Source organism: Ptychodera flava, unplaced genomic scaffold, assembly GCF_041260155.1.
Source record: "Ptychodera flava strain L36383 unplaced genomic scaffold, AS_Pfla_20210202 Scaffold_51__1_contigs__length_905262_pilon, whole genome shotgun sequence".
NCBI classification, from domain to species: Eukaryota; Metazoa; Hemichordata; class Enteropneusta; family Ptychoderidae; genus Ptychodera; species Ptychodera flava.
In genome coordinates, this window is record NW_027248373.1 from 21,987 (window position 1) to 32,023 (window position 10,037).

Here is a 10,037-nt window from a genome sequence, read left to right on the forward strand (position 1 = left end):
TAAGAACCTGCAACTGAACTAGCAGTTCCTGAAAAGAAGATGAATGTTGATGGAACACAGAGGATGGAGGACTGAGGACAATCCACTTATCTGAATAAAGCTCTGTGTCATTGACAGCAGGCTAAAATCTCACTTAGGGGAACACCATTTGATTTCTGGGGGGGTTATGGAGGATTTTGAGATAAAAAAAATTGTCGCCAGGTGAGATAGAAGAAAAAAAAATTGATCCTGCCATGGCCTGAGAAAAAAAAATTATCATAACAGACAATAGTGAAAAAAAAAATTGTCACAATGCACCAGAAATTAGCAAAATTTGGAAACCCTATTCTCATGTATTCTTTGCCGGCGCGCCGCCATAGGCGGCGCAAATGTTTTTACCACAAGCAATTCTTATGTTTTTTTCCCAGCACTTATGATATAAGCATGCACTACATAGGTCTACTTACACCTCAGTGCACTCAATGTTTTCCTTCCCTTTCCTGACCCAAGAAATCATATTTCAGGATTTCTGATGCAATATCTCAATGGCATAGACACTATCTAAAGGGGACTTTTTGAATTCTGTAAATGTGAAAATTTTAAAACACAAGACAGGAGTCAATAAACTAGTGTTAAAATCAATATAGTATTCTCTAAATATAAATATATTAGGAAGATGTACAAGTTGACAATGAAAAATTGAGGAACAACAAATGTAATGAAATATAAGGGAGAGGGTCACTAAAAAATTGAAAACTTCAGGGGCGTTACTCAAAATGTGGAGAGGAGAAGGGGACGGGGTTACTCATTTATTTTGGCGAAATAAATTGAAACACATCTCAGATTGCACCATTGCACACATCCATTTCTCAAAATTTTCAATGCGAGAGGGGGGCACCCCCTCTCGTGCTCTCCCCCCCTGGCTCTTCTAACAGTGTTACTGGTAAAAGACAAATTTAAAATACCTATCGGATTGCACTACACTGCACCGTGGCGCACATCAATTTCTCAAAATTTTCACAGGATCTAGGACAAAACTGAACTGTTGTGAATTCATCCTTTATTATCACAGAAACATGTTTTCATTTACCTCAGTTCAATGACCATTTTGACAGTTAAACATACCATACTCATGCTTTTCATTAGAAGCTGGCAGCTGGAGAAATGACACAGAACGTCACAAATTTTCCGTTCCTGTATATTTATTTATCTTCAGTCTCTGGCAAACAGAACTATTTTTCACAAATTGTATTGTCATTGTTTGGTTGTTGAATATTGTGACACAAACACTGATCATGCATAAAATGTAAAAAAAATATTGCAGTGTTCAATGTCATTTTCAAACAGTTTACCAAATGCAAAATAACCTGAAACTCCTCTCAGATTGCACCATTAAACACATCAATTTCCCAAAATTTCCAATACGAGAGGGGGAAACCCCCTCTCGTGCTCTCCCCCTTGGGGTGTTCTAACAGTTTCACTTAGTAAAAAAATTAAAAAACACCTCTCAGATCGCACAAAACTGCACCATTGCACACATCAATATCTTAAACTTTCCATGCAAGATAGGGGAAAGCCCGTGACACTTCCCCCCAAAGCCTCTCACGTGTTCCCCCCTGTACTTTCAAATTCTGCCCGGTCAGATATCCTAGTGAAAACCCTGTCATAATATCCATCCAATTAAACAATATACTATATGGTTAGATACTGCGTGAGCTTTTATATCTTTATTTTATTGTGACTTGCAATATCATTTTGATGGGTTCACCTTTTTTGAACCATCATGAGATAACTGATGATAGTCTAGCAGAGTACATCAGGATTTCAAAGGTCTTTACTGTTACATTGCTGTATTTTGTAAATTTTACAAATACATGTATTTAACTTTTCTAAGTGGGGGGGATCAGTCAAAATTTCAGAGTTAGAGAGGGGAGTTACTCAAATTCATCATGGTTGACGGGGGGGGGGGGGGGGGGGGGTGTCACTTGAAATTTCTGAGTTTCAGGCCGTAAATAATGACGGCTCCCTTATATACAACGCATCACAAACTTGATGACAAAGAAAAAAAAATTGCATTGCTACTCCATTTGAAAAAAAAATTGATGCAGCTCTTACAAAAAAATTGCTGTCACTGTGACAGGAAAAAAAAATTTGCTCCCATACCCCCCCCCAAAAAAATCAAATGGTTCTCCCCTATGAAGCAGTCTGTAAGAAGTGTTGTGCTTCAGGAGCAAAATTAGTGTGAAAGGAAGATATTGTATAGCGCTGATTCTCACTACATGAAAGATGAAACACACATGCAAAGAAAATATCTGTAAAGGCATTTTTCCATCAAAGTCACAATACTCAACATCGTCAAACTCTAAGGTGATGTTGAACTTGTTCACCCATAATGCAACTAACATTATGTAACTTGACACCCCCTGAAAAAGAACTCACGAAAGATGATACAGTTAAAATTGGTAAATAGGTGCTTTAATTGAAATATATAGATAAAAGGAATATGTTTGAATGAAATAATATTTGAAATTCTCAATGTTTGTGCTTGCAATTCAGTGAGAAGACTCAAAATCACCAACAAAGTATTGCTGTTTTTCTGTATTGCCCTTTGTATGATAAAAAATTAAACAGATAGCAGGCCAACACATTGACATTTCAAATCTTATCACATTTGAAGACAATCACTGGACATACGTGGGTCATGGTGCACTTTCCTCAGTTCACACATGCCAAAGTAATAGCTCCAGACATGAAAATAATAATGGCTGGCAAATTTTGATAATATCAGAAAGAAAGTAACATTGCATATATGTATGCTCCAATACATTGTCCTTGTGTCTATAGGGATTAAAAGCTATTTAAGTTTGTAAGAATTACATCAGCCATCAATTTTACTCCTTTGTACATGTATGTATCATTTATATGAAGATGCAATCCACATGGGGATTGGACTAATCATACCAGTGTGATAATTAATATGATCCTGCATTTGCATTGCCTAGGAGTAGTCTATAGTGATAGTGAAACTGTAGTCTCTTGTAAATGTTTGCTTTCCTAATGCTATGGCTCAGCTTTTAACATGCCATTTCAGTTATTTCCAGTCCCTGTTGTACAAAACTTTTCCCTGCACATGGTATTTTCAGCTTCAGACTTTGTTACTGTGACAAAAAGTACCTGTCAATGGCTTCTTCCTCAGCCTCAGTCGGTGGTACTTTTCATCCATGAATGTAGCATGCTTCCTTCCTATGGAAAGGTAAGAAATGAGAAATTGAACAATTTAAAATTAGAGACATGAGGACACTGAACTTTGATCATTGTTTGAAACTCTTTCATGTTCAGGATGTCAGTTTGTTTAATCCTCTTTCTCCCAAGTGGTATTTATTCTATGCTTTGTCTATGGAGCCTGTTAGAAAGAGGATTACATGGAGTCAAGATACTGCCAGGCATCAAAATTAGTGTTGTTCAATGATAGCCTACACTTGAGTATAACCCCTCACATTGTCTAATATTCACCCCATGATAATTCCTTCCAAAGCCCTCCCAAAAAGTAAAATCCATGGCAAAGTCTTCCAAAGGAACCGATTTTAAAGATCCCATTCAAAGCAAACAATCACACAGATATACCTTGTTAAAGCAAAGCAGTCTGTGGTACTGTCTCAGATTTTGAAGCAGGGGGTTGAATGGAGGGAAATCACTTGCTTAACTGACATAGTTTCTCTGGACTTTAACTTGAATAATGCAATACAGTATAGATAAAAGCTACATTTAGCATCCACTACATCCTGACTAAAAGGCCACTTGAGACTGGTTTGATTAGCTGTAATACATATACTACACATTTGTATAGACATCACAAAAACACACATCATTAGACAGTCTTAATTTAAGTTTAATTAAAGGGACAGTACACCTGTTACTTTTCTAATTTAAAAAAAAAATGTTTTTGTACCAACTAAACTATCTTTTCTTCTCCCTTGAAATGTCAAGTTTTCACCTAATCAAAGTGCACTGTAAATTTTGGTGTGGACTAAAATTAATTTGCTAACAATCACAATTTCATATATGATATATGCTGTCTTCACAAGTTAAACACTGGGCATGCAACATGCTTTTCTCAATAGAAAAAGACAGTGCAGTTGGTACAATTAAGAACAAAATTAATTACAAAATCATCAAAACTTACAGCTACTGTTCTGAGGGAACAAACAGAGTGTCTGAGAGTTATGCTGAATAGATAGGTTGCAGTCAACTCAGATTGTATAGTTTGTTTTTAAAAATTATCAATACAAAAAAGGTTTCACTGAATTTCCCTGGATACCACAGTATCTGGTTTTGATGATATGAATATATGCAACCTATTCATACTCATAATGGAACCCGGATGTGACAGGATCAGACTCAGAGATGGTGGAGATCTTTACACAAAAGCAGTTTATACCTCACTTAAAAGGGATAGAAAGGACAGGATAAAGGTCAAGAAGAGGTATTACTGCAGAAAACTTGGGAAGGAGAATAAAATTCCACAGTTTAATATAATCTTTACTTCACGTCAGTTCCACATTCTAAGCTGCCATGAGTGAGAGGAACAAAGAAACCCTATCAATGATAATTCATCCTTCTAGTGTGCATAAATGAGGTCTATATCTAGAAACATACTGACTGGCTGTAGGCCCTAATGACTGAAAGTTACTAAAATAATTTCCCCTTAATTTAAGAATTAAAGGAAATTATTTAATTTCAGGTAACTCACAACTTAACAGGCAAGCACATGTACATGTACTGTGTTGTCCTTACAACCACTCAGTACACTGGCAAGGCGTCAGTATATCATTAACAATTCACTGACCAGTTTTATATGGCTTCTCTTTCTCATTTCCAGAAGAACATGGTGCTTTCTTTTCCTTTGCATCTTTTCCCTTGAAGCTAAGCAAAAAAAGCATACATCATGTATAAATCATTTAGCAAAACTAAATATTTTTACCTGCAGTCATGTACAATGTAACTGAATATCCATCTTAGAAATGCAGAATGTCTGTATTTGACATTGCAGAAGAAGAGATAACTTATGAGCACTACTCAATCATGATTTGGAGTACCTGCCAGACAGTATCACTTTCCCACCTGCACAGTCAGTAAAAAGCAGTATTGAGCCAAAAGTATATGTATTTTCAACCACTTGGCTTTATCTGTTGTAAGAGCTTAGTCTAAAAATCATGTGTACAGTATCTCTGTCTTCAGGGACCTTCAAATATTCAAGGATATATTAAAATGCACTGTATAGGAAATGTTTGCTTCACAAGTTTTACTATCTGTAAAAAAAAAAATTAACAAGAAAATATTCCCAAATCGTGATAGTCGAGAAAGAAGTCTAAAAACGAGAAGCTTTTAAAAAACAAGGTAACTTTCATTCTCTTTTTTTAGATTACTTTGAATGGGGGAGGTGATCTATTAACAATGCTAAATTACCTTCTGTTAAAACATGCTAGACTTTAATGAAGCCTGATCTTCTAGTCCATCAATTTCATGGTCTGTGAGCACCATGCCCTAAAGAAATTTGCGAGATGCCAGAACAAGAGCATGTGCAGCATTCTGAGACAGTTGATGAATCGCAAGGCACCAGGAAAATGTTTATTTACCAAAATGCACAGGATGTCATGTTCGCAATTTTCTTGGCAATTGATAGTTTTAGCCACATGTATATGGCACAGCCCCTGATATTTTAGGAGGCAGGTTGATGCAGTTGGTCTAGATTAATACGTTCGAGGATGAGAAACAACCCCATTTTTGGCCTAAACGATTGAAAAGCAAACAAAGGGATACTTTGGAATGAAATTTATGTACAGTATACATGTAGTTCATCATGTGAGTGTTTGATGTTGATGACATCTTGTTTATCTTTTTTTGAAGTGATCGGATTGGTTGATATGCAAATGAGCCATTGGTTATTTGAGTCCACAACTGCAGAAATGCCTTTGCTCAACTACGACAAAACAAGGAAGTAACAACAACAAATGCATAAAATGGTCTTATTTATTCCTATTTGTACACACATACTGTTGCGAAGTATTTGTACCATGATAACATGACTTCTAGATGCATGATACTATCTGAATCTATCTGGCATATATTTATACTGCATTAGGAAAATTATTCAGAACTTACAATATCACTTTTATGATCAACATCCTTTGGACAGAAATTCATGACAGCGATCTCAGGACTGGGATCCATGGTAGTGTCCTAGGACAGGTATCCATGACAACATCTTCACCCAACTCCTACAGCTTTTAAAAGAACAAATCACATACACACCGCAGTGAGTTCAAAATGAAAGCTAATGACTCTGAGTCTTGATCACCACTCCTACAACCTTGGCACTTTTCCCCCATGATTCAAAATAAATCAAATTGATGAAGCCCTAAACTGCAACTTCTGTAACTAATTTTACCCGTTTTTGTAAAAAATAATGGGAGTTATAAATGGCAAAATGGCTTTCCCATATTATAGCAACCTAGAAGCTAGCACACATGTGAAAATCAGCCTTGGTAAATTTCCCTTTAAATAGCACAGACTGCAATTTTTAAAATTTCATCAAACTTACAGCAACTCACTGGACCCCATTAAAAGAGTATAAAATTGTATTTCATAATCAGAGTTCTCCACAGGCCCATTAAATGTGGCAGCTAGCTGAGTGTTGGAATTACCCACTTACAAAACATGTAACAAAATAAGGCCACTTTGGAATGTGACTTTCTTTCAACTCTGTATTTTTGCGGTAGTTTTTGAAAGATTAAAACGTTTGGTATTTATCATAGTCAATACTCTTACAAAGTGTTTCAATTTCAAAGAAAATTTTTTTTCTAGAAAACTGACCAGCTTCATGAATCATGCTACATGTAACTTCACTTGATACACAGTGAAGTTCCATGTAGTTACAAAGTTGTTATTCTCAATTGCTTTTTGAGAGTCTATTCATAATGTGATCATCATGTCTACTGAGTAGAGTGACATGTTTAGGAAAGTTGTGACAGGTACTCAAATTTTAGGCAGATAGTATGCTAATGTTATGCTAAAATATGGAAATGAGGCAGCACAATTTTTCAATCCAATCGTGGAGACCATTGATGTTACGATTTACAAGATTTATTATATTAATATGTAAACAGAATTGCTATTCCCCAATATGTCAGAGAATTTGCCGTCTTGATGTTAAGAAAAGGACGGTTTCATTTGATTTGTGAATACAGACTTGGGGGGGGGGGGCAGAATTTGAGAAAAAAAGGGATGGGAGGGTCTCCTTTGGCAATCTCATGCATACCAATTAACACCCCGACCCACCTGCTCATAATTACTGAAGTCTCCCTCAGTTGAGTTTGGTACAAGAAACATAGCTTTTGATTGTTATTGGGAATTAAAACATACCATGAGCGTTAACACACTGAAATCTTGAAAATGTTTTGATAGTACAGCATGCCAGGAAATAAAGATTGTTAATGCTTCCATGTCGATTCATTCTCAGCAAAGTCAGCCACACGTCTGAATTAAATTCTGAGTGAATCGCAAACCATAAGACCTGGGAACTTGGTACATGATTATGGAATGTGAAACATAAATCAGGCTTACCCCTTCAGCATGGCTGACTTTCTGATTATTTTTTTCCAAAGGATATGCTCGATAAACAATAATTATTGCTCGTGAACTTTATATTTATTAGCCAAGATTTAGTTTCAAACTCCCAAGAATACTATAATATTAACATATAATCTACGTATTCTTACTTCACTTGATGATATAATGTTTTAATAAAATCTCTTTCACCCAGGCCCATAGAAAAACTTCAAATATATTATATGTAGACAAAGAGGAAATATATAGGGGAAAGAGCATTCCTTAATTTAAGATACTTAAAAATACAACAATTATTGAATGTTTGGACTGACCCAGGTATTCTAAGTTGGATTCGAATGCACAGTCAAAGGCAATGTGATGCCAATGGTAAAGGCTTACATTCACTGGGTAAAGGGCTGAACGAATAGCGAAGAATCAAGCGACAACTGAACAAAAGAAGAGTGAGCTCTGTCTCCAAAAATCTCCAGATTTCCGGTGGAAGCGCATGTTGGACATGGCCCAGACGTGCACCGTTTGCAGTAGGACTCGGACTAAGTCACCTCGACCCCTATCCGTTTAGACCCCAATATTTCACACTCTCTTGTTGTGCTCACCTCTACCTTGTCACATCTTTCTTGTTTCATGACGTTTTACTGAATAGATCATGTATCTTTCCTGGGAAAATTGGCTTCTAAAACAAACAATTTAGCTGTTTCGATACACAAAATGCGGAGACACTTTTACGACCAAGTGCAGCGCGCAGACTGTTCATAGTTTTTGGCGACTTTGATGGACCCGGCCTAGCCCTACGTACAATGCTGTGTGTTCCCAGAGTTATATGGGGAGGCCATACAAGGCCGGGAACACACAGCAAGTACACCGGCCGGTAACCTGAGAGGTCTGCCAGTTGCGAGCTCGGCCAGTGCCCGCGCCGACCAACTCATGCCATACGCATGCCAACTTAGTTTTTTTTATGTTATTTTGTTGAACATTCAGTAAACAACGAGAACGTCTGACGTTTAACTCTGAAAAACACATTGGTCGACCTCACCCTTTCAACAGATCGCGGGTAGGGAGTACGATCGAGAGGTATAAATTGGCAGTAACAATGACTTAATCATTGATCGTTGGATGAATAACGTTTTATGCTATGGTTTGACGGTAGTAAATCGTAGGTTCAAAGGTATTTTAATGGAAAGCAAAATACGATGTACCACATTCCGGCCGATGTCATCGTGTAGTTAGCGTTGAAGCGAGATAACCTCCATGGCGGAAGGAAGTTTGCAAACATCGCGCTCATGAATGACCTAGAAAATAGAAGAATACTGTAGTCTCATCATATAACCATACTCCTACTGGCCCAGCTCGCAACTGACTGACCTCTTTTTATTCGGCCCGGCCTGGCCCTGCATCAGAATTACACGGCGGCCGTGGTATGCCGGCCTGGCCCTGCATCAGAATTACACGGGGGCCGTGGTATGCATAACCGCGACCGCGACCGCTGTGTAATGAACCACACGTAACTGTGCCCTGAATACCGTGCTGTGTGTTCCCGGCGTTATACGGCGTCCCACCGCACACAATGTATCTGTCGAGCCATTCGGGTGCGTTCCCGACGTTACAAGGTTCCACTAAAGTCTTTCAAAGTGCTATGAGCATCGAAAAATCTGAGGACGTACTTTCGAGATGATAATGATACAAGTTTCATTCATACCGAAGGCATGGAAGGGGTCGAAACGGTCAGGGGTCGAGCGTGGGTCGAGTGACTCGTAGAAGCCACTGCAGTTCACAAGTTACCCACGACAAAAATCGGGAAAGGGTTAACGTTATTAGCTTCATAACAGCCGCACAGTGTCTTATAGGAATACAAAGCAGTAGGCACTTACCACTATCTTTCTTTAACTTGAACAAAAACCGGGAACGTAGTTAGTGTTCGGTAGATGTGCTGTACCACGACCCTCCACGACCGTGGCTGTACAGTCGGTCCAGCTGGCTGAAGCTGTTCGCACTAGTTACGCACACACGGCAGACATAACCATCCGAGTTCAGAATATAGTGCGTGCCGTGTTGGGCTTAAGGTTCCAAGACAAGAAATTTGACCTTTTTAATCTAACAATTCTCTAACGGTTAATAAGCTCAGAACCCCTGTAAAGTATACATTTTCTGAAAGCCTAGATATAGGGGAACATTTTGCTAACCACAGTGTCTCCATTGTTTACATAACTATCACGTGACACGGTAATTTGCATAACCTTTCAAAAATCGGTTTTCCCTATGTTTTGTCTCAATACTTCAAAATGTCTGACTCAAACTTGCTGGAATGCAAGCTGTCACAACGCTCTTCCAAAGTGTGTCTCAGATTTTTTATATCTTGCTTAGTTTTTTTGGAGCACAATTTTAAAGAAATCAACTACGCTTAAATTCACTGCTCTGGAAGTTTTTCTGGCATA

General features: G+C 37.9%; 1 long non-coding RNA gene across 1 annotated transcript; it reads right to left on the reverse strand.

Annotated features, from left to right (window-relative positions):
• Positions 1 to 2,432: 2,432 nt before the first annotated feature.
• LOC139128368 (uncharacterized) lies at positions 2,433 to 9,770 on the reverse strand. Its single transcript, XR_011551275.1, has 4 exons — positions 9,474 to 9,770; positions 6,142 to 6,263; positions 4,826 to 4,902; positions 2,433 to 3,222 (listed from the first exon to the last, which is right to left on the reverse strand). It is a non-coding gene; the product is annotated as an uncharacterized lncRNA (long non-coding RNA).
• Between the last annotated feature and the right edge of the window lie 267 nt (positions 9,771 to 10,037).